General features: G+C 41.4%; 1 non-coding gene across 1 annotated transcript; it reads right to left on the bottom strand.

The window, feature by feature from the left end:
* Positions 1 to 441: 441 nt before the first annotated feature.
* On the bottom strand, positions 442 to 563 carry Gm25539. Its single transcript, XR_003956579.1, has one exon. It is a non-coding gene; the product is annotated as a small nucleolar RNA SNORA3/SNORA45 family (small nucleolar RNA).
* Positions 564 to 20,160: the final 19,597 nt, after the last annotated feature.

Below are 20,160 nucleotides of genomic sequence, written 5' to 3'. Positions count from 1 at the left end.
AAAGAAGGACTATAAGAATATTTAATTATAATAATTAGTGTCCTTCTGTTTACTGTATACGTATATTGAGTTGTCATACTATAAACATACCTATAAACATGTATATTCATGCATGTGTATATATATGTAATTCATCTTTTGATGTGTTATGTTCAGGTGTTTTTTTCTTTTTTTCTTTTTTCTTTTGGTTTTTTGAGACAGGGTTTCTCTGTGTAGCCCTGGCTGTCCTGGAACTCACTCTGTAGACCAGGCTGGCCTCGAACTCAGAAATCTGCCTGCCTCTGCTTCCCAAGTGCTAGAATTAAAGGCGTGCACCACCACTGCCCGGCGTGTGCAGGTGTTTTATGTTTTGCTGGGCGTGTTCTTTCATGTCTGCATGTGTGGAGGTCGGAGGTTGGCATCATTGTTTTCTTCAGTTTCCTGTGCTCTTTTGCAGACAGGACATGTTTCTGGTCTGGGTACTAACAGGGGCACTGAAGACTTCCACCAGTGAATCAAGACCTGTAGATCCTCCTCCAGAACTCTGGAGCACCAGGGAAAGTACCAAAGCACCATGTCAGGATATGATTCTAGTCTCCTGTCCTTGTTTTGTTTTGTTTTGTTTTGTTTTGTTTTGTTTTGTTTTGTTTTAATAGTCTCACTATATAGCACTAGCTGGCCTCAAACTCACAGATTCACTTGCCTCTCTCAATATTTTTGCCTCTGAGTATTGAGATTAAAGGCATGCGTTACCATGCCTTCAAAAGTTTTTAAATTGTTGTTGTTTTTTAAAGTATGTGTACCCATGAGACTATGTGTACATGAGGGTAGTTGCCTATGAATGTCAAAAGAGTGTGTCAGATCTTCTGAAGCTGGAGTTGTAAGCCATTGCGATGTATATGCTGGGAAGCTTTTAACTTCTGAGTCATGTCTCTAGCTCTCTTTACTGTAAATGTGACTTTTATTCACCTGATATAATTGTTGTTTCTGTGACTTCACTGCCTCAGTCCCTAACCTAGGCCTAGTCCTGGAAGTTTCTAGACTTTGTACAATCTTATCTTGGTTTAGAATGTTTTCTGACTCTGAAACTTACAGCTGAATAAGCTCACTCTTTCTTGTTCTTTCTGATCTCTGGCTAGCTGGATAACTCAGCTGTTCAGGCTCAAATTCCTCTCCAAACTGACTGATTCAATCTGGCTTCTCTCTCAGCCTCTGACTATTTGCTTTGCTTTGGCCTCAAACTAACTCTGGCAATCTATTCTAAACTTGTGGCTCCTTCTCATTCTCTGGCTTGTTCTAACCTGTGTCTAACTTATTCTCTCTGTGTAACCTGTCTCTGTAAAACTGCCTCCTTTTTTTTTCTTTCTTTTTCTGCACTGCTCTTTTGAATAGCTTCCCTTCCCTCTCTCTTTTCATGAGGGTTGGGCCTATCCTATTCTGTCCAATACTCTGCTGAAAATGTTTGCCAAAAGCCCTAAGCCAGGTGTAATGAAGAGATGGAGGCAGAAGTCTTAGAGTTTGGAATCAGCCTTGACTACAAAATGAATTTGAGGCCAGCCTAAAGTTACATGAGTCTCTAATCCAAAACAACAGCAAATACTGACATGAAAAGAGCTTTTATTCATCAAGTGTCAATTTCCAACTCAGAGCCCTCTAAACTGTTCCTTGCCTGTTCCTCTTCCCAAGTAACTACAGGTGAAGTGAGGTCTGTTTACATTTACACATAGGTCTCTCTTGTTGAGCTTCCACCAGGGTCCTCCAGTGCTGCTATTGTGCCTTCCAGTTGAGACCACTAAAACACAAAGACCATAAACAGGCTACTTGCAATTGTTTTCAGGGTGTTTGAGATGTATTCTCAACCCACTCATCACCTCCCTGGGCTTCTTAGTTTTTTACAGGTTGCATTTCTTTTTCTATGATTCTTGATTTCTTCCTATTTGTGATGGGCAACAGAAAGGTAGAGCCCTGAGCCTAGTTTAAGGCAAGTAGTTATAGAGGCAAGAATGGATATCTAGCCTGGTACACATCTGACTCAGGGGACATTATGGCCTTTAACATAATTGGCTGGTGCTGGTAGCCAAACCATAAACTTAACTTCTGCTTTCCTCCTAAATTGGTGGTTGTTAGGAAGTGAAGTGTCAGGGCGGCTTGTAACCTGGGAGTTTAGATTTGTTGGGGAATAACCTGGAAACTAGTGCTAGATGCAAGTTTTGTTGTGCAGGGTAGCCTGGAAACTGGCGCTAGGTACCAGCCTGTTAGTTAACTTGCATTGAATCTTAGGTCAAGTTCTCTAAGATGGAGCCTGAACCCAAAAGATTTGGTGTCTCATGGCCATTGGGACCACTGATTGGAACATCTATATATCCATGTGTTCTTTACCCCCTTCTAGGATCTTCATTGCCATTTCTGCCAAATATTACAAAGAAGGGACTCATGATGAGTACCCAATTGTCACCCAAGGCTTCCTCCAACAGTTGTTAGAGTCCCATAGCCAAACATAGGCAGAAAGAGGCCAAATTAGAGATCTCCATCGGGTTCCTTGGGGAGTTTGAGGAACCCTGTGAAAGAGAGAGAAGAATTATAGGAGCAAGAGGGGTCAAGGAAACCATGAAAATATGGCCCACAGAATCAAGTAAGAAAGGCTCATAGAGGCTCACAGAAACTAAAAGGACAATCATGGATGATTAGGTCCTCTGCATATGTTACGGTTGTCAGCTTGGTGTTTTTGTAGAACTCCTAAAAGTGTGAGAGAGGTCTCTCTGACTATTTTGCCTGCTCTTGGGACCCTTTTCCCCCTGCTGAGTTGCTTTGCCCAGCCTTGATGTGAGGGTTGGTGCCTAGACTTATTGTACCTTGTTATGCCTTGTTTGGTTGATAGCCCTGGGAGGCCTGCTCCTTTTTAAAGGGAAATGGAGTATCAGTGGATCTGAGAAAGAGGGTAAGGACTGGGAGGTGTGGAGATAATAAGAAGAAGAAAAAAATGGGGGCTGGAGCGATGGCTCAGTGGTTAAGAACATTGACTTCTTCCAGAGGTCCTAAGTTCAATTATCAGCAACCACATGGTGGCTCACAACCATCTGTAATGGGACCTGATGCCCTTTTCTGATGTGTCTGAAGATATCGACAGTGTAATCATCCACATAAAATAAATAAATAAAATCCTTAAAAAAAAAACTTTAAAAAAGAAAAGAAAATAATTTAAATCAAAACAAAAGTAATAAGATGAGAGCGCAGCCTTGATGGATACAGGGGGAGAGATAGCTATGATTAGATCTAATCCTCAGTGAGGCAGGGTCCACAGAGAATACCTGACCAGAATCATCTCGTAATGAGGGTGCTTCAGCAGTAATTCAGTCTGCCCACTATGTAGCCCTGACTGACCTGGAACTCACTGTCTCAGAGATAGGCTCATCTCTGTCTTTGTCCACCTTCCCCACTCCGCACCCCCACACCCCCGAAATACTGGAGTTAAAGGCCTTGCCAAGAATGTTGATTTTGTTTGTTTGTTTGTTTGTTTGTTTGTTTGTTTGAGACAAGGTTTCTCTGTATAGCCCTGGCTGTCCTGGAACTCACTCTGTAGACCAGGCTGGCCTCGAACTCAGAAATTCACCTGCCTCTGCCTCCCAAGTGCTGGGATTAAAGGCATGTGCCACTGTGCCCAGCCAGGAATGTTGATCTTATAGCTCAGCTTGCCTCAGTCATGTACATCTGGACCTGCATTTGACTAGGAATGAGAAGTTAAACTTGCATAGGGCCATCAGAAGACTGCAGAGCAGTGTGAGCCTGCAGAGCAGTGTACTTGAGATGTCTGCTGGTGTCCAACTGTGGTATCAGTTTCCACAGAAGATGCCTACTAGAAGGACATGGATTTTCTCCTTCCTATTGCTAGGGGTTGAATCTAGAACCTCTAAAAGCACTCTACCATGTAGTACACCCCCAGTCCAAGAAGACATGTACTTATTCATCCCCCGACCACCGCTAAGGGCCTCATGTATCGCAGCTACCTTAGGAAGGATGCCTTAGGAAGGATGAATGGTATAAAGTGATAACAAGGATATGTGATTTCTAGTCACTGAATGTTTAGCTTATGGGGAAAATACATTAAGTAAATGTGAATGCAAAATAAATACTATTAATACGTAATTAAAATATGTAGAAAATATTCTGGAGGAAAGTGGTGAAAAAACATCGGAAAGCCCTACTTTTTTATTTTTGCTTTTGAGTCAGGGTCTCAAGTATCCCAGGCTAGCCTCAAACTCTCTGTGTAGTTGAGTATGACCTTGAAGTTCTGATCCTCCTGCTTCTTTCTTCCTAGCGCCACCAAACCCAGTTTATGGGATGGTGGGTATAAAACCCAGGGCTTCATGCCTGCTAGACAAGCACTCTTCTAACTGAGCTGTTACATCATGCCTTATTTGTCTTTTGAGATTGTCTTGCTATGAAGCCCAGGCTGACCTCAAACATATTTCAATGCTGCTGCTTTAGTCTCCTGTATACTAAGACTATAGGAATGTACTACCATAACTGCTATAGTTTCGTTCTTTAGGAAGTATTTCCATTTTTTTTTTTTTTTTAGTTATACTGTACTGATAAGTTTTCTTTCCCAACACAACTGTATTCTGTGAGCAGTTGCTCAGCTGTGATTGCAACACCTAATAAAATTCATCTGCCCTCAAGTATCATTTAATAAGAGCTAATAATAATTAACCTTAAGTATAAGAGTTATATTTAATAATCATCTTAATGCCACAGATATTACCTCATTTAATCTTCACAGTGAAGTATGCTTTGTTACCTCTTTTAAAATATATACATATATATTTATATATACATATAGAAACCTTTTAAAAAAGAATTATATATATATATATATATATATATATATATATGAATACACCGTAGCTGTCTTCAAACACACCAGAAGAGGACATCGGAACCCAGTATAGATGGTTGTGAGACACCATGTGGTCACAGGAAATTGAACTGAGGACTTCTGGAAGAGCAATCAGTACTCTTAACCACTGAGCCATCTCTCCAGTCCCTAGAAATCTTTTTTATTGAAAATAGATTCTTCTCTCATACAATAGTTATCTCTTTACAGAAATGAAGAAACTGAGCCAAGAGATGTTCAGGGCTGGTAAGGTCACATGACCAGTGTGAGATCAGATTCTGAGTAACAGACACTCAAATATCAAGAAATGTGGTTCTTCCCACATGTAGTGTCATGGCACTTGAAGCTGATGTTTCTGAGGTAATCACAAATACTTTGACTACCTATCAACCAGGAGGAGCCTTTAAAGAGAAGCTGGGAGAAAGACTAGAAAAAGAAATGCAAAATTTTGCTGGACCCATGGAGCAGCTGCTTCAGAAGCTAAGTCAAAAGAAAAGAAAGTTCAAAGTCAGCCTAGGTGGCTTCATAAAACTATGTGTCAAAATAAAAGTCAAATATGTGCTGGGAATGTACCTCAATGGTAAGAAAGAAGGAGAAAAAAGGGGCTGGCGAGATGGCTCAGTGGGTAAGAGCACTGACTGCTCTTCCAAAGGTCCTGAGTTCAAATCCCAGCAACCACATGGTGGCTCACAACCATCTGTAATGAGATCTGACGCCCTCTTCTGTTGTGTCTGAAGACAGCTACAGTGTACTTGCATATAATAAATAAATAAATCTTTAAAAAAAAAAAAAAGAAGAAGGAGAAAAAAGAGACTGGCCAAAAAAAAAAAAAAAAAAAAAAAAAAGCCGGGCGTGGTAGTACATGCCTTTAATCCCAGCACTTGGGAGGCAGAGGCAGGCAGATTTCTGAGTTTGAGTCCAGCCTGGTCTACAAAGTGAGTTCCAGGACAGCCAGGGCTATACAGAGAAACCCTGTCTCGAATAACAAAAAAAAGAAAGAAAGAAAAGAAGAGAGAGAGAGAGAGAGAGAGAGAGAGAGAGAGAGAGAGAGAGAGAGAGAGAGAGAGAGAGACTGGGAGGGTTGAGGAAGAAAGAAAAGAAAGAAGTGCTTATTTGAAATGGCGTCTTACTAGATTGTCCTTGCTGGCCTCTAGCTTGTGGCAATCCTGAATCTGCTTGCTGAGTGCTGGGATTATATTATATTATTATAGTCCTGTGCCACCACACCTTGACTGAAAAGAAAAACAAATAGATCGTTCAGCTTGGTGAGGTGATTGTGTGAGTGTTCTGAATTCATTACTGAGGGTCTTTCTCAGGTCAGTCTTGCTTCTGGTAATTCAGCCTTTGTGTTAGAAGTTCCAGGGACACTGAGAAACATTCTGGTTCCCTCCCCAGTCACACCAGACTCTTGTGTTTACTAGCAGCTGCTATAGGAACATGCTGGTAGTATTTCCTTTCCCACCTCACTGTGGAGCTTTCTTACCTTTCTGTTCAGAGAAGTGTGTTTGATGTTTGGATGAGATCACAGACATGAGAGAGCCACGTTGCTATGTGACCAGTCTCTCACACCACAGCCAGGAGACTGAATGTGGAGGCAGAGTGGAGCTCTGTGGTGGTGGTGGTGGTGGTGGTACATGCCTGTAATTCCAGTATTTGGGACATTGTGATAGGATTTCTGTGAATTCAAGGCCAGCCTGGCCTATGTGGTGAATCACAGACAAGACTGTGTGAGTGTCTGCCTCAAACACTACCCTCCATCCCAGTTCTCCCCCCACCCCCCACCAAAAAGAAAAAAAAATATTTCTCTGTTGTGTCCTTTGCCAGCTGTCAGAATGGGTCAGAAATGCAAAGTGATTACGTTTGAACAAAGTGAACTAGTGTTTGGGAACCATCCACCACACTGAAGTTATACTGTCAGTCTCAATATACTTATAATAACGCTATAGACTGAGAAGAGGAAGCCCTCTCCTAGGAAATTGTCCATAAACACCAAGTAGACAAAATGCTAGCTTGAAGGCAATTGGATTAAGCCTAGAATATTTAAAATCGAAAGTTACTACACTGGGCAGGCGAGATAGCTCATGGTAAAAACACTTGCTGTCAAGTCTGTTAATGTGAATTCAGTCTCTGGGTCCCACACAGTGAAAGGAGGGAACCAACTCCCACAACTTGTCCTGTGATCTCCGTGTGAGCATGTACACATTTACACAATTAAAAAAAAAAAAAACATTTAAAAGCCTATGGAAAGGACTGATTCCATGCTCATTAGCCATGAGAGCTGAATTGATTGTCTCAAGTTCATTTTCTCAAGTGATAAAATAGGTGTAAAGATTAGATGCTTGCAACCCAGGGAAGGTGTGCCCTAAAGAGATCAAGTTGATAACTGTTCCTTCACATTGTTTATCAGGGCCTCTAGTCAGCATTAACTCTTCTCTGCCTTAGCTGTGGGTCTGAGACGCCTCCAAGAAAACATGAAGAATCCAAAAGGTTTTATTTGTTTGTCTTGTTTTTCCCTTTCTCAATCTCTGCCTTCTTTCCTTCTTTTTGTTTTTTCATTTGTTTGTTTTGTTTTTAGGAGGCAGGGTTTCATGCAGCCAAGTCTGGCCTTGAGCTCCTGTCACCCTAGCCATCTCCTTCGAGCTTTTGAAAATAGTAATTTAGAAGTAGGAGTGGGAAAATGAATGGTGTTTGGAGAACTGGGGAGCTGGGAGGCATGCTACCCTCAGCATTGTAGTAAAGGTGTGAGTGTTTAGTAAAATCTGGACTAACGGCTGTAAAATATGTCACCAATCATTCCTGACACACAGATGGAGTCTTTAGAACCTCTAACTTCCAGGTTTAACTCGCCTTGGGACTCAGGCAGCGTTTGACAGCTGGATCCTTGCTGGTCCTGTTCTTCCTGAGCTCAGAACCTGTTTATCAAGACCAAGACCAAGGCTGTTGGCTGGTCTGCAAAAAAACAAAGCCATTAATGACAGTTAATGTATTAATTGCAGAAAGTGCTTCTTTAGGTTTCTGTTGGCAACAAGTTACCAGCTTACTCAGTAAGTGAAGTATATCCAGACTCAATTTACAACCTGGGCACGAAGGGGTTTAATCCTCCTGCTGCAGGCTTTCATTATTACAGTTGCCCAAGTGCCAAGCTATCTACAAGCCATACTCACATGTCATTTAGAAAGAAACCCAAGCCTAAAAATAGGAATGAATCTCATGAAAACACCAGTTAAATAAAGTTTATGTCCAAAGGGGGAAGCTTGTAAACCAGTGCTCAGGGTTACACTAATTACTTACATTCCAACTGATTAAAGCAACTGCATTCATTGGTCAGTCTGCCACCACTCAGAGGAAGCCAGCAGCCTCATGGTTCAGAAAATGTCCTCATTTTTAACTCCTGTCTCCTTTTTTTTTTTTTTTCAAGACAGGGTTTCTCTGTTTAGCCCTGGCTGTCCTGGAACTCACTCTGTAGACGAGGCCGGCCTCAAACTCCTGTCTCCTCCTTATTCATCTTTACTAACATAGTGCTCTTTCTACAGCATCCAGGAGAATATGTTCCCTGGGATGAACTGTACTCAAAGTGTGGCCCTTATTGGGAAGGGTTTCCACTGCTCATCAACATGTGCCACTTAGTCATTTGGCCACCCTCTCTATCTATAACCAGCCAGATGGTATACATATACAAAATTTTCAAGCCAAGACAGAGCAAGAATGAAGAAGAATACCTGAAAAACATTGCTTCTGAGCCTCAAAACCTGGAACTTTCTTATGGCTAATCAATTCATTCTATTATTTCTTTAGGGTTATAGTTGTCTCAAAAAAATTTTTTTAGACTTATTTTACTTCATCTGTGCGTTTTGCCTGTGTGTGTGTGTGTGTGTGTGTGTCTGTTATGGGAGTGGTAGAAGAAGGCTTTGGGACCCTAGAAACTGGAGTCACAGAGGGTTTTGAGTCACTGAGTGAGTGAGTGAGTGCAGGGAACTGAATGCTGGTCCTCTGCAAGAATGGGAAGTACTCTTTTGTTCTCTCTCTCTCTCTCTCTCTTTTAAAAAGATTTATTTATTTATTATGTATACAGCTTTCTGCTTGCATAGATCCTGCAGGCCAGAAGAGGGCACTAATCTCATTATAGATGGTTCTGAGCCACCATGTAGTTGCTGGGAATTGAACTCAGAACCTCCAAAAGAGCAGACCGTGCTCTTAACCTGAGCCATCTCTCCAGCCCTGGGAAGTACTCTTAACCACTGACCTATATCTCTCATCCTGCTGTCCCTCATATGGTAGTTTCAAGAATCAGTTCAGTGGGGCTGGAGAGATGGCTCAGCGATTAAGAGCATTGCCTGCTCTTTCAGAAGTCCTGAGTTCAATTCCCAGCAACCACATGGCGGCTCACAACCATCTGTAATGGAATCTGATGCCTTCTTCTGGTGTCTCCGAAGACAGCTACATTGTACTTGTCATATATATATATGTATATATGTATATATGTATATATGTATATATATACATATATATATGTGTGTGTGTGTGTGTAAAATAAATAAATAAATAAATAGAATCTTTAAAAAAAAAGAGTCAGTTCAGCTAGGCTTTTGTACTGTCTTTAATTGAATTAGGTGTTGTTAAGGTATTTTGTAGATGTGCTTAACATCCTCAGTCAGTTGGCTTTAAGTACGTTGTATGGGTAAGCCTTACCCAATCATTTGAAAGTACATGAGAGAGAAACTTTTCCTCATTCTTAGATTCAGTGGCTGAGATCTGAAATCAAATTCACACATATCCAAAACAAATCAGTGGAGATAGGGAAGAGTCAGTTTATCAATATCCAACAGGCACACAGAAGAAAGTACCTAGTGTTAAATTACTCAGAGGGGAAGTTAGGATTTCTTGTTTCTGTTGCCTGTAGTCTTATACTAGGCTAAGGGGAATGAAAGGTAGGTTCTTGGAGGACCTGGGAAAGGATTAAGTGTGTTTTCAGAACGATGGAAGTAAGAGCTTTTGTGATAGTTTGTATGGGGATGAGTCGTCTTACTGTCTGCCTCCTGTGGTCTATAGCTCCCTGAAGGAGCAATTCAGACATGATTCAGTCCTGAAGAGGCATGTAAGGCAACTTCATTCCCCTCAGCTTGTTTTCAGTCAGATGAGAGAGGTTCCAGGCAGCTATGTTCCTACATCTGGTGAATCTCTAATGTCATCACTTAAAAATAATATTGATATCAACTCTAGATTTCAGGTAGATGTCTGTGAAAGGACTATTTGTAGATGGAGAGAAAAACAAAAAGAAAGAAAACAAACCGAGACTCAGTTCCTCCTATCACTGCAGGGGTTGCCTCTGATACCTGTAGTCTGTAATTTAAGCATGAAAACCTTATCTGTTCCTGTTCTAACTCTCTAATAATTGACACAAAGCCCTATTAAGTTTATTCACAAGCTTTAGTACTATGACTGGGCAGACAGAATAGATGGACATCTATTCTAACTAAGTATTTACCTCTCAGACATGTGGTCCTGTACCTTCAAAATGAGTATTGCCCTGGCTTGCTCTGTTCCATGTACGTCCTCATGGCGAAACCACCTGGTCTCTACCTCTTTCCTTGTGGTTCTTTTTCTACTTCTCTCTACCTGAGACCCCTGGCCCTGGGATCAGAAGTCCTACCTTCTCTGCCCAGCCATAGTCAGCTCTTTCTTACTCAGTCAAAAATAGTTGGGGAGATGGTTCAATTATCAAGACAATGCTAACATCCGGACTGATCTCTGGACTTAGAAATCAGCATCTGAATACACAGTGCACAAGACTAACTCCCGCCGGGAAACATATGTAGGGGTTCCTGAGACACAGAGCAGTATGTAACTGACAATGGATTATGGGCCCCAATTTGTTTTATTTTTTTGTGGTGCTGGGAACTGACCCTAGGGAATTTTAGGGAACCCACACATTGTAGGCAAGTGCCCTACTACTGAGCTACAGCCTACTCTTTCTCCTAAGTTTTGTTTTTGTTTGATACTGGGTGTCACTATATAGCCCTGGTTGATCTCTAATTCACTATATAAACCAGGCTGGCTTTGAATTCTCTTATGTTTGAACCTGACCCTGAACTTCTGCTCTTCATAATTACTGTATAGCCCAGGCAAGCTTGGAATTTGTGACAATCCTCCAGTGTCAGCCACCTGATTGTTGGAATTATAGACATGAGCCATCATGCTCAGCTCTTCTCCCTTAATTTAGCGTGGTGTTGCAACCACCTATTGGAGATAGTGTCAGATCCCAGAGGTGGAAGTTCATCACTAGGCCCCAATGGCTTCAACTATGGTTTTGCTCAATCACTGCCAGTCAGTGTTTTAGAATGTCTCATTTACAACTAATTTACTTAAATAGCTCTCAGACTTCAGGGAAACATGTTTGTCATGTAATAGTGTGAAGGATCGGATGCTCTAGACACAGTTGTTGTAGTAAATCTCCAACTCCAATATGCCTGTGCAAAAACACACAACTCAGTTATAATATTAAGCTGCATGCCTAGATTGGACAGATTTATCATTACACTACTTTATTCCCCAGGTATGACATCCCTGTTACTTGCAAATTTTCTGGGACATGTGGTTTTCTTCCATCTTCACTTCCTCTCCTCTCCCTCATCTTCCTCCATCTTTCCTGTCTTCCTCTCTTCCCCCTCCTCTCTAAAACTTCTAGTCCCACCTTTCCCTTCCACTGCCCAATCACAGGCTTTAGCCTTTATTTGAATGGGAGAAGGTTCATGTGAAGTCACCTGAGTAGTACTTGATCCACTCCTCCTCTGGGCAGTCCCCCTGGAGGAAGCAGAATTAACATCAGAATACAAACAGCACCAGGGCAACCAACAACCCTTGCCACAGGAGCCCCACTCCCAACAGCCATGTACTCAGGCAAAATGAGACTGACTCTCTGAACCAAGTCAATTGAGTCTTTATGGAAACTTCTTTAGGTAGGTATGATCAAACAATGCACTGCAATATTGCAATGGGATTGGACCAGAAGTTGATGACATAATCAAGTCTAACAGACACCTGTCAGGTGGGAAGCCCAGCAAGGCCTGTCTGTCAGGATTCTTCAGTATTTCTCCTCTACCTATGGGGGCAGGACCCTTTGTGAAACTGGTCTTACCCTCATCTGACAAAGGGCCAGAGGAACTTTTGGCCAGTTTCAGGGCTGGAGGAGATAAGCATTTCTAAGAACTGCCTGGGGGAGGGAGAGGAGGAGACAAGGAGGCAGAAGGTCAGGGGTGTTGCTGGCTGAGGCAACATCAATTCTAGTCACTTAGTAACAAGAGCTACAGAAGTGGTTGCTATTTTTGAGACAGGGTCTCCTGTACTACAAGGTAGCCTCATATTTAGTATGTATCCAAGGCTGATCTTGAACTCCTGATCTCCTGCCTCCACACCTTTAGTGCTGGGATTACAGGTATTTGCCTCTACATCCATTTTATGCAGAATTGAGGACTGAACCCTGTCTTCCTGCTTGTTAGGCAAGCACTCTGTCAACTGAGCTATCTCCTCCAGCCCATGATGTTTAGTATATAAGGTTGTTTGAGGAAAGCTCACCTCACACACTCAGATGTACACATGTACACACAGACACACAGGTTTTTGTTGTTAAAAAGTTACCAATGGAGAAACAGCAATCTCATCTAAAATGACTCCTCAGGTAAGAAAAATCTTTATGGGCTGGAAAGATGGCTCAGAGGTTAAGAGCACGGACTGCTCTTCTGAAGGGCCTGAGTTCAATTCCCAGCAACCACATGGTGACTCACAAGCATCCTAAGTGAGAGCTAATGCCCTCTTATGGGGTGTCCGAAGATAGCTACAGTGTACTTACATATAATTAATAAATAAATAAATCTTAAAGCTGGGCGTGGTGGTGCACACCTTTAATCCCAGCACTTGGGAGGCAGAGGCAGGTGGATTTCTGAGTTCGAGGCCAGCCTGGTCTACAAAGTGAGTTCCAGGACAGCCAGGGCTATACAGAGAAACCCTGTCTTGAAAAACCAAATAAATAAATAAATAAATAAATAAATAAATAAATAAATAAATAAATCTTAAAAGAAAAAAGGAAAAGGGGCTGGTGAGATGGCTCAGTGGGTAAGAGCACCCGACTGCTCTTCCGAAGGTCCAGAGTTCAAATCCCAGCAACCACATGGTGGCTCACAACCATCCGTAACAAGATCTGACTCCCTCTTCTGGTGTGTCTGAAGACAGCTACAGTGTACTTACATATAATAATAAATAAATAAGTCTTTACAAAAAAAAAAAAAAAAAAGAAAGAAAAAAGGAAAAGAGTCTTTACAGTGCATGTATGCTAAGTTCTATTCAACCATACTCCTGCCAGGTCTCCATAAGCCCTTCCCCTAGGTCAACTATTCAAAGGACAAGCAGCTTGATCTAGTACTCCTTGTTAAAGATTTTATTTATTTTATTTTATGAATATGAGTAAACTGTAGCTGTCTTCAGACACACCAGAAGAGGGCATTGTATCCCATTAAAGGTGATTGTGAGCCACCCTATGGTTGCTGGAGATTGAACTCAGGACCTTAGGAAGACGAGTCAGTGTTCTTAACCACTGAGCCATCTCTCCAGCCTTGATCTAGTATTCTTGCTGTCTTACAAGTCTGGGAGAGTTTAGGAAGCTGGACTCATTTATTCTTCTATGGTCATAAACGTTTTCAAACAGATGAAAGCTGGACAAAATGAGTATTCTTCAAAGAAAAACGGCTGTTATGACAAAGATGCGTCCAGATCTCATGGCCTGTGAGCCTGTGTCCATTCTCTGTGGCGGTTTCTGTGCTAACATTTTAGGTGTGTTCCTGTACACCTTCATGTCATTCTGTTAACCTGTGGTCTACCATGCTCTCTGTAACCTCACCCACCCTATCCTCACAGTGCCCCTCACATATGTGGGCTTATCTTCTAAGAAAAGCAGTGCTTATTCCACATTTGGGCTTAGAAATTTTTTTTCAATTAAAAATATAGGTCAGCTTAGAGAATGATGGATTTTAATATGCCATTTTTATCCATATGTACCATTATACTTTGTTCTCCCTTTGTTCTTCCATGCCCTGATCTATCTAGTTGGTCCCTTTTCTTCCTCCAGATAATCTGACTTTCTGTTCTCTTATGTACACATTTCTTCACTTTCCATTTCTTCCTTTGCTCTCACGAACCCCTTTCTAGTTTCATATCTCTCTCTCTCTCTCTCTCTCTCTCTCTCTCTCTCTCTCATACACACACACAAACACTTACACACTCATGTGCACACATTCCCATATGCACGCATACCAATTAAAACGTTTTATTTTCAAGCCAGGCGTGGTGGCACATGCCTTTAATCCCAGCACTCAGGAGGCAGAGGCAGGTGGATTTCTGAGTTTGAGGCCAGCATGGTCTACAAAGTGAGTTACAGGACAGCCAGGGCTATACAGAGAAACCCTGTCTCGAAAAAAAAAAAAAGAGAAAAGTTTTATTTTCACTTGGGAGGCAGAGGCAGGCAGATTTCTTTCTTTCTTTCTGTTTTATTTTGTTTTTTTTTAAATTAGGTATTTATTTCATTTACATTTCCAATGCTATCCCAAAAGTCCCCCGTCCACTCCCCCACCCACCCACTCCCACTTCTTGGCCCTGGTGTTCCCCTGTACTGAGGCAGATAAAGTTTGGCAGGCAGATTTCTGAGTTCGAGGTCAGCCTGGTCTACAAGTGAGTTCCAGGACAGCCAGGGCTACACAGAGAAACCCTGTCTCGAAGAAACAAATTGTTTGTTTGTTTGTTTTTTCGAGACAGGGTTTCTCTGTACAGCCCTGGCTGTCCTGGGACTCACTTGTAGACCAGGCTGGCCTCGAACTCAGAAATCTGCCTGCCTCTGCCTCCCAAGTGCTGGGATTAAAGGCGTGCGCCACTATGCCCCGCTATTTGAATTATTAGTATTTTTTATTTTGCATGTATTTATTTAGCAGGTAAAGGCACTTGTCACCAACCTCATGAGTTGAGTTTGATCCCTGGACCCTATGTGATAGAAGAAACTTAACTTCTGGTAATTATCTTCTTACTTCCACATGGCATGCTCAAATTCATATACATATAACACACATATGATAAAAATAAATAATTCTAAGAAAATTCCAGGGCTGGTGAGATGGCTCAGTGGGTTAGAGCACCCGACTGCTCTTCCGAAGGTCCAGAGTTCAAATCCCAGCAACCCCATGGTGGCTCACAACCATCCGTAACAAGATCTGACCTCCTCTTCTGGAGTGTCTGAAGACAGCTACAATGTACTTACATATAATAAATAAATAAATAAATAAATAAATCTTAAAAAAAAAAAAAAAGAAAGAAAATTCCAGGGCTGGTGAGATGGCTTCAGCGGGTAAGAACACCCGACTGCCCTTCTAAAGGTCCTGAGTTCAAATCCCAGCAACCACATGGTGGCTCACAACCATCTGTAAGGAGATCTGACTTCCTCTTCTGGAATGTCTGAAGACAGCTACAGTGTACTTACATATAATAAATAAATAAATAAATAAATAAATAAATAAATAAATAAATTCCATTGTGTGTCTGCACCATGGTTTCTTTCTGTATTCATCTGTTGATGAACAGCTGGTTGCTTCCATTTTCTGGCTACGGTGAGTATACAGCAGTGAGCATGGTGGATATCTCATCAGCCCTAACATGTTTTCTTAAATCACTTTTGTTTATGTTGTGTGGATGGGGTGGGGTAGGGTTGGGATTCATCATGGCATGTCTGGAGAGGTCAGAGAACAACTTGCAGAAGTTAGTTTTCTACTTCCACCATGTGCATCCTGGAGGTCAAACCCAGATTGTCAAGCTTGGGAACAAGCAATCTTGCCAGTGCCCATTTTCAACTTTTTTTTTAGAAACTTCTTGCTGATTTCCATAGTGGTTATATGAGTTTACATGCTTTTTCTTTTTTTTAAAAAATTATGCTTACGGTTGTTTTGCCTACATGTATGTTTGTAGACTGTCAGGTTCAAAGGGCAAAACACTCCACCCCCATCTCCATCTTTGTTAGGGTTATTGTTGTTGTAATGAAACACCAATACCAAGGCATCTTGGGGAAAAAAGGTTTCTTTATCTTACCATTCCACAGCACTGTTCATCATAGAAGGAAGTCAGGATGGAAACTCAAATAGAGCAGAAATCTGGAGTCAGGAGCTGATACAGAGGCCATGGAGGAGTGCTGCTTACTGGCTTGCTCATTAATCATGGCCTGCTCAGACTGATTTCTTATAGACTTTAGGACTAGCAGCCCAGGGGTGGCACCACTCACAATGGGCTGTGTCCTCCCCATCAATCACTAATTAAGAAAATGTCCTATAGGCTTGTCTTATGGAAGCATTTCCTTTTTTTTTTTTTTTTTTTTTTTTTAGAGACAGGGTTTCTCTGTGTAGCCCTGGCTGTCCTGGAACTCACTTTGTAGACCAGCCTGGCCTCAAACTCAGAAATCTTCAGACACACCAGAAGAGAGCATTGAATCCCATTACAGATGGCTATTAGTTACCATGTGGTTACTGGGAATTAAACTCAGGATCTCTGGAAGAGCAGTCAGTGCCCTTAACCACTGAGGCATCTCTCCAACCCAGGAGGCATTCTCTTAATTGAGGTTTTTCCTTCCTCTTAGATAACTCTAGCTTGTGTCAAGTTGACATAAAACTAGTCAGCACCCCCCTCCCCCAAAAAGAGCAGGCCACCGACTTTGTCCAAAATTGAGTCTAGGCCCAGCTCAACCCATACTATGGAGGAATGTATAGTGGTTAAATAAAACTAGCATTCCTCAGGGACTTGTGAAACTGGTTTTTGTGTCTCAAAATGGGTAACATAGGGCTCTCCACTGATGTGTACCTGTGGCTGCTTGTCAAAGCCCATGCTGGCCTCTAGGCTCCCTCAGTCTCTACAAAAATTTCAGTTACCCTGGTCTGGGCCTTTTCACTTCCCCAGGGGTCTCTCCTTCCAGATATCCTTTTTTAAAGAGCTTCCCCTGCTGCTCCTCCTATTGTCCATTCTCTCACTGATAGCCCTGGCAGCCAGCCACATTAAGTCTGTTTCTCTTACTCTTGACCGCTGGCCATTTTCACTATTCTTTCTCTCGTTATTATCTATCTTCTTGCTATGGCCACTACTCTCCCTCCTCCTATGATCTCTCCTGCTCTCCTGCTCCTTAGCATTGGCAATATTCAGTCTGCTTTTTCTCTCTGCTCTGGACTCTCTTTTACTTGCCACAAACACCTTTGCCTTAACCATATCATGGGGCAGTCATGTTGGCAAGCTCTTTACTGTGGCCCCTAACATACATGGGCCACTTGTGTGGCTGGTGCTCAGGGAGGCCTGAAGAGGGTACAAAGTTCTGAGGCACAGTGTGGATGCAGGGAACCAAAGCTCTGAAAGAGCTTTAAAGTAGTGATAACTGCTAAGCCATCTCTCCTGCACAAGTGTACATTTTTAAAAATTATTTATTTATTTTATGTATATAAGTACACATCAGAATAGGGCATCAGACCCCAGGACCTCTGAAAGAACAGTCAGTGCTCTTACAGCTGAGCCATCTCTCCAGTCCCATCCAAGCTTATATTCTTTTGTCATTTGGGTTTACAAAAACAGTTGATAGTGACACATCATTTAACAGACGTTTGTTAGGCATCTGTGGTGATGAACACTGATCGTCAATTTGACAGACAAGGAATGAGAAGGTTGTAGTTTCTCACTCACCAACCACTGAACACTGAACATGGAAGACACTGAAGTAGCTCCCTAACTGCTGACAGACCAGCCTGACTCCATCTTAAGATTAAAAGCCATCTTATTAGAAGGTCAAGATAAGTTTATTCCCATTTTCTGTAAAGCTTGGGTTTGACCATGTCTTGACCTATTTTCTGGAATTTGACATGTTCCACACCCTTTACCTAACCTCTTACCATGATAGGATAAGAAGCTTTGCTAAATAATTTTGATTTGTTCTGCCAAGTTCCTATGTAACCAAAAACCTTTGAAAACCCCTAGCCTTGCAGTCTAGGGATTCATATAAACCCTCTCTTCTCCTGTGTTCCATGCTATTTTCCCAAACCCTGCTTTAGGGACATAGGCCTGTCTGACAGAAAATAAAGCTTAACATAATTTGACAAAAAATTTGGGTAAAATGCTCTTTACTCTTATCTGGTTGGATTGATACTACCAAGTTTTATTTTATACATAAATGAGAAAGAGTTGGCATCTCTACTAGAGGGTCCCTGAGATGATGTTAGGCAAGGAGAGATAAAACATATGGACACACAAGGAACAAAGCTCAGCATAGAGAAAAGTTCTGATCCATAAACACCAGATATATAGTTTATAGGGCTGGAGATATGGTTCTGTGGTTAGGAGCATGTACCCACTCCGAAAGAACAGTTTGTTTCTCCGAACTAGTGTTGGGTGGTTCAAAACCATCTCTAAGCCCAGGTCCAGGGCATTTAATCCTTTCTCCTAGCCTCTTAGGCAACTGCATTCAAATGTACATACTCATGCAAAGACATACACAAGCACATATTTAACAGTAAATGGAAAAATAATCTTTAAAAATATAAAAAAACAGTTTGTAAAAATTTAAAGAGTAGCTGGGCAGTGGCGACACATGTCTTGAGACCCAGCACTTGGGAGGCAGAGGTAGGTGGATCTCTAAGTTTGAGGCCAGCCTGGTCTACAAAGTGAGTTCCAGGACAGCCAGCTACATAGAGAAACTCTGTCTCAAAACAAAACAAAACAAAACAAAACAAAACAAAAAAAAAACCAGCAAACAATAACAAAATTCAGAGTGCAAAATAAATGTCACTTACAGCTTGTGCTGACTGGTTTTGTGTGACACAAGCAGAGAGAAAGGAGCCTTGGTTAAAGAAATGAGGAGATCCAGTTGTAAGGCTTTTTTATTTTATTTTATTTTTTCAAATGTGATCAGTGGGGGAGGGCCCAGTTCATTTGGGTGGAGACACTCTTGGGTTGTTGGTCTTGGGTTCTATAAGAAAGCAGGCTATGTGAAGCAAGCCAGTAAGCAGCATCCTTCTACTGCCTGTGCTTCTTATCTTATTTTTGAGATAGGATATCACTATGTAGTCTTGGCTGGCTGGACTGGAACTTGCTTTGTAGACCAGGCTGGCTTTAAACTCACAGAGATCCATCTGCCTCAGCCTCTAGAGTGCTAGAACTCCAAGTGTGTACCATTATACCTACACTAAAGTATTATCTTTACTTGACAGCAGTGGTTTGGGGAGAATGCAGGCATTTCCTATGATGTAAACAATACTGTACCTAATAGTGTCAAATTATTTGTCTTGCTTTGATTCCTTGCTAGTTGCACATTATAGTAACTTAAGTAGCAAAATAGTGTAATTGTTTTGTGTGAGGTTATAAAGTCTTTAGTTTTTGTTTTTTGTTTTTTGTTTTTTTTTTGGTTTTTTTGAGACAGGGTTTCTCTGTATAGCCCTGGCTGTCCTGGAACTCACTTTTTTAGACCAGGCTGGCCTCGAACTCAGAAATCTGCCTGCCTCTGCCTCCCTGAGTGCTGGGATTAAAGGCGTGTGCCACCAAGGCTGGCTGGAAAAAAAATTCTTTTTTTTTTTTTTTTTTTTTTTTTTTTTTTTTTTTTTAAACTTTTTTTTTTTTTTTAAGATTTATTTATTTATTATATGTAAGTACACAGTAGCTGTCTTCAGACCCTCCAGAAGAGGGAGTCAGATCTCATTAGGGATGGTTGTGAGCCACCATGTGGTTGCTGGGATTTGAACTTCGGACCTTCGGAAGAGCAGTCGGGTGCTCTTACCCACTGAGCCATCTCACCAGCCCGGAAAAAAAATTCTTAAAGCTGTAAAATTTTATTACCTAAGGACAAAGATGTCAATTAAAGTTCACTATAAGCCCCCAAACTCCTTTTAGGTCAAATGCAAAAACTGTAAGGTATTTTAACTTGCAATAAACCAATAGGAAAATTTAAAAATTCAAGTATATTTTATAAGCAGTTACTAAGAATCCATCATGTGGTGAGCATTGTTTTAGGTGCCTGAATACAAACATAAGGGAAAAATCTTTGCCTTTAAGAGTTGTATTTTAGTGACAGTTGTCAGGTTTATTTATTTTACTCCTTTACAGGAAGAGTGTTACAGAACTTTAAAAAAAAAAAACGTTGAGGTCTTCACAAGTAGGTTTAAACTGTGTTTTAGGAATTGGCTATTGAATTAAAGTAGCATTTCAGAAATATTTGTTTGAATCTGCATACAGCAAAAGCA

The sequence above is a fragment of the Mus musculus genome, chromosome 6, assembly GCF_000001635.26.
Source record: "Mus musculus strain C57BL/6J chromosome 6, GRCm38.p6 C57BL/6J".
Lineage (NCBI taxonomy): Eukaryota > Metazoa > Chordata > Mammalia > Rodentia > Muridae > Mus > Mus musculus.
Note: the sequence above shows the minus strand (reverse complement) of the source record. Positions and strands in the feature narration are given on the sequence as shown.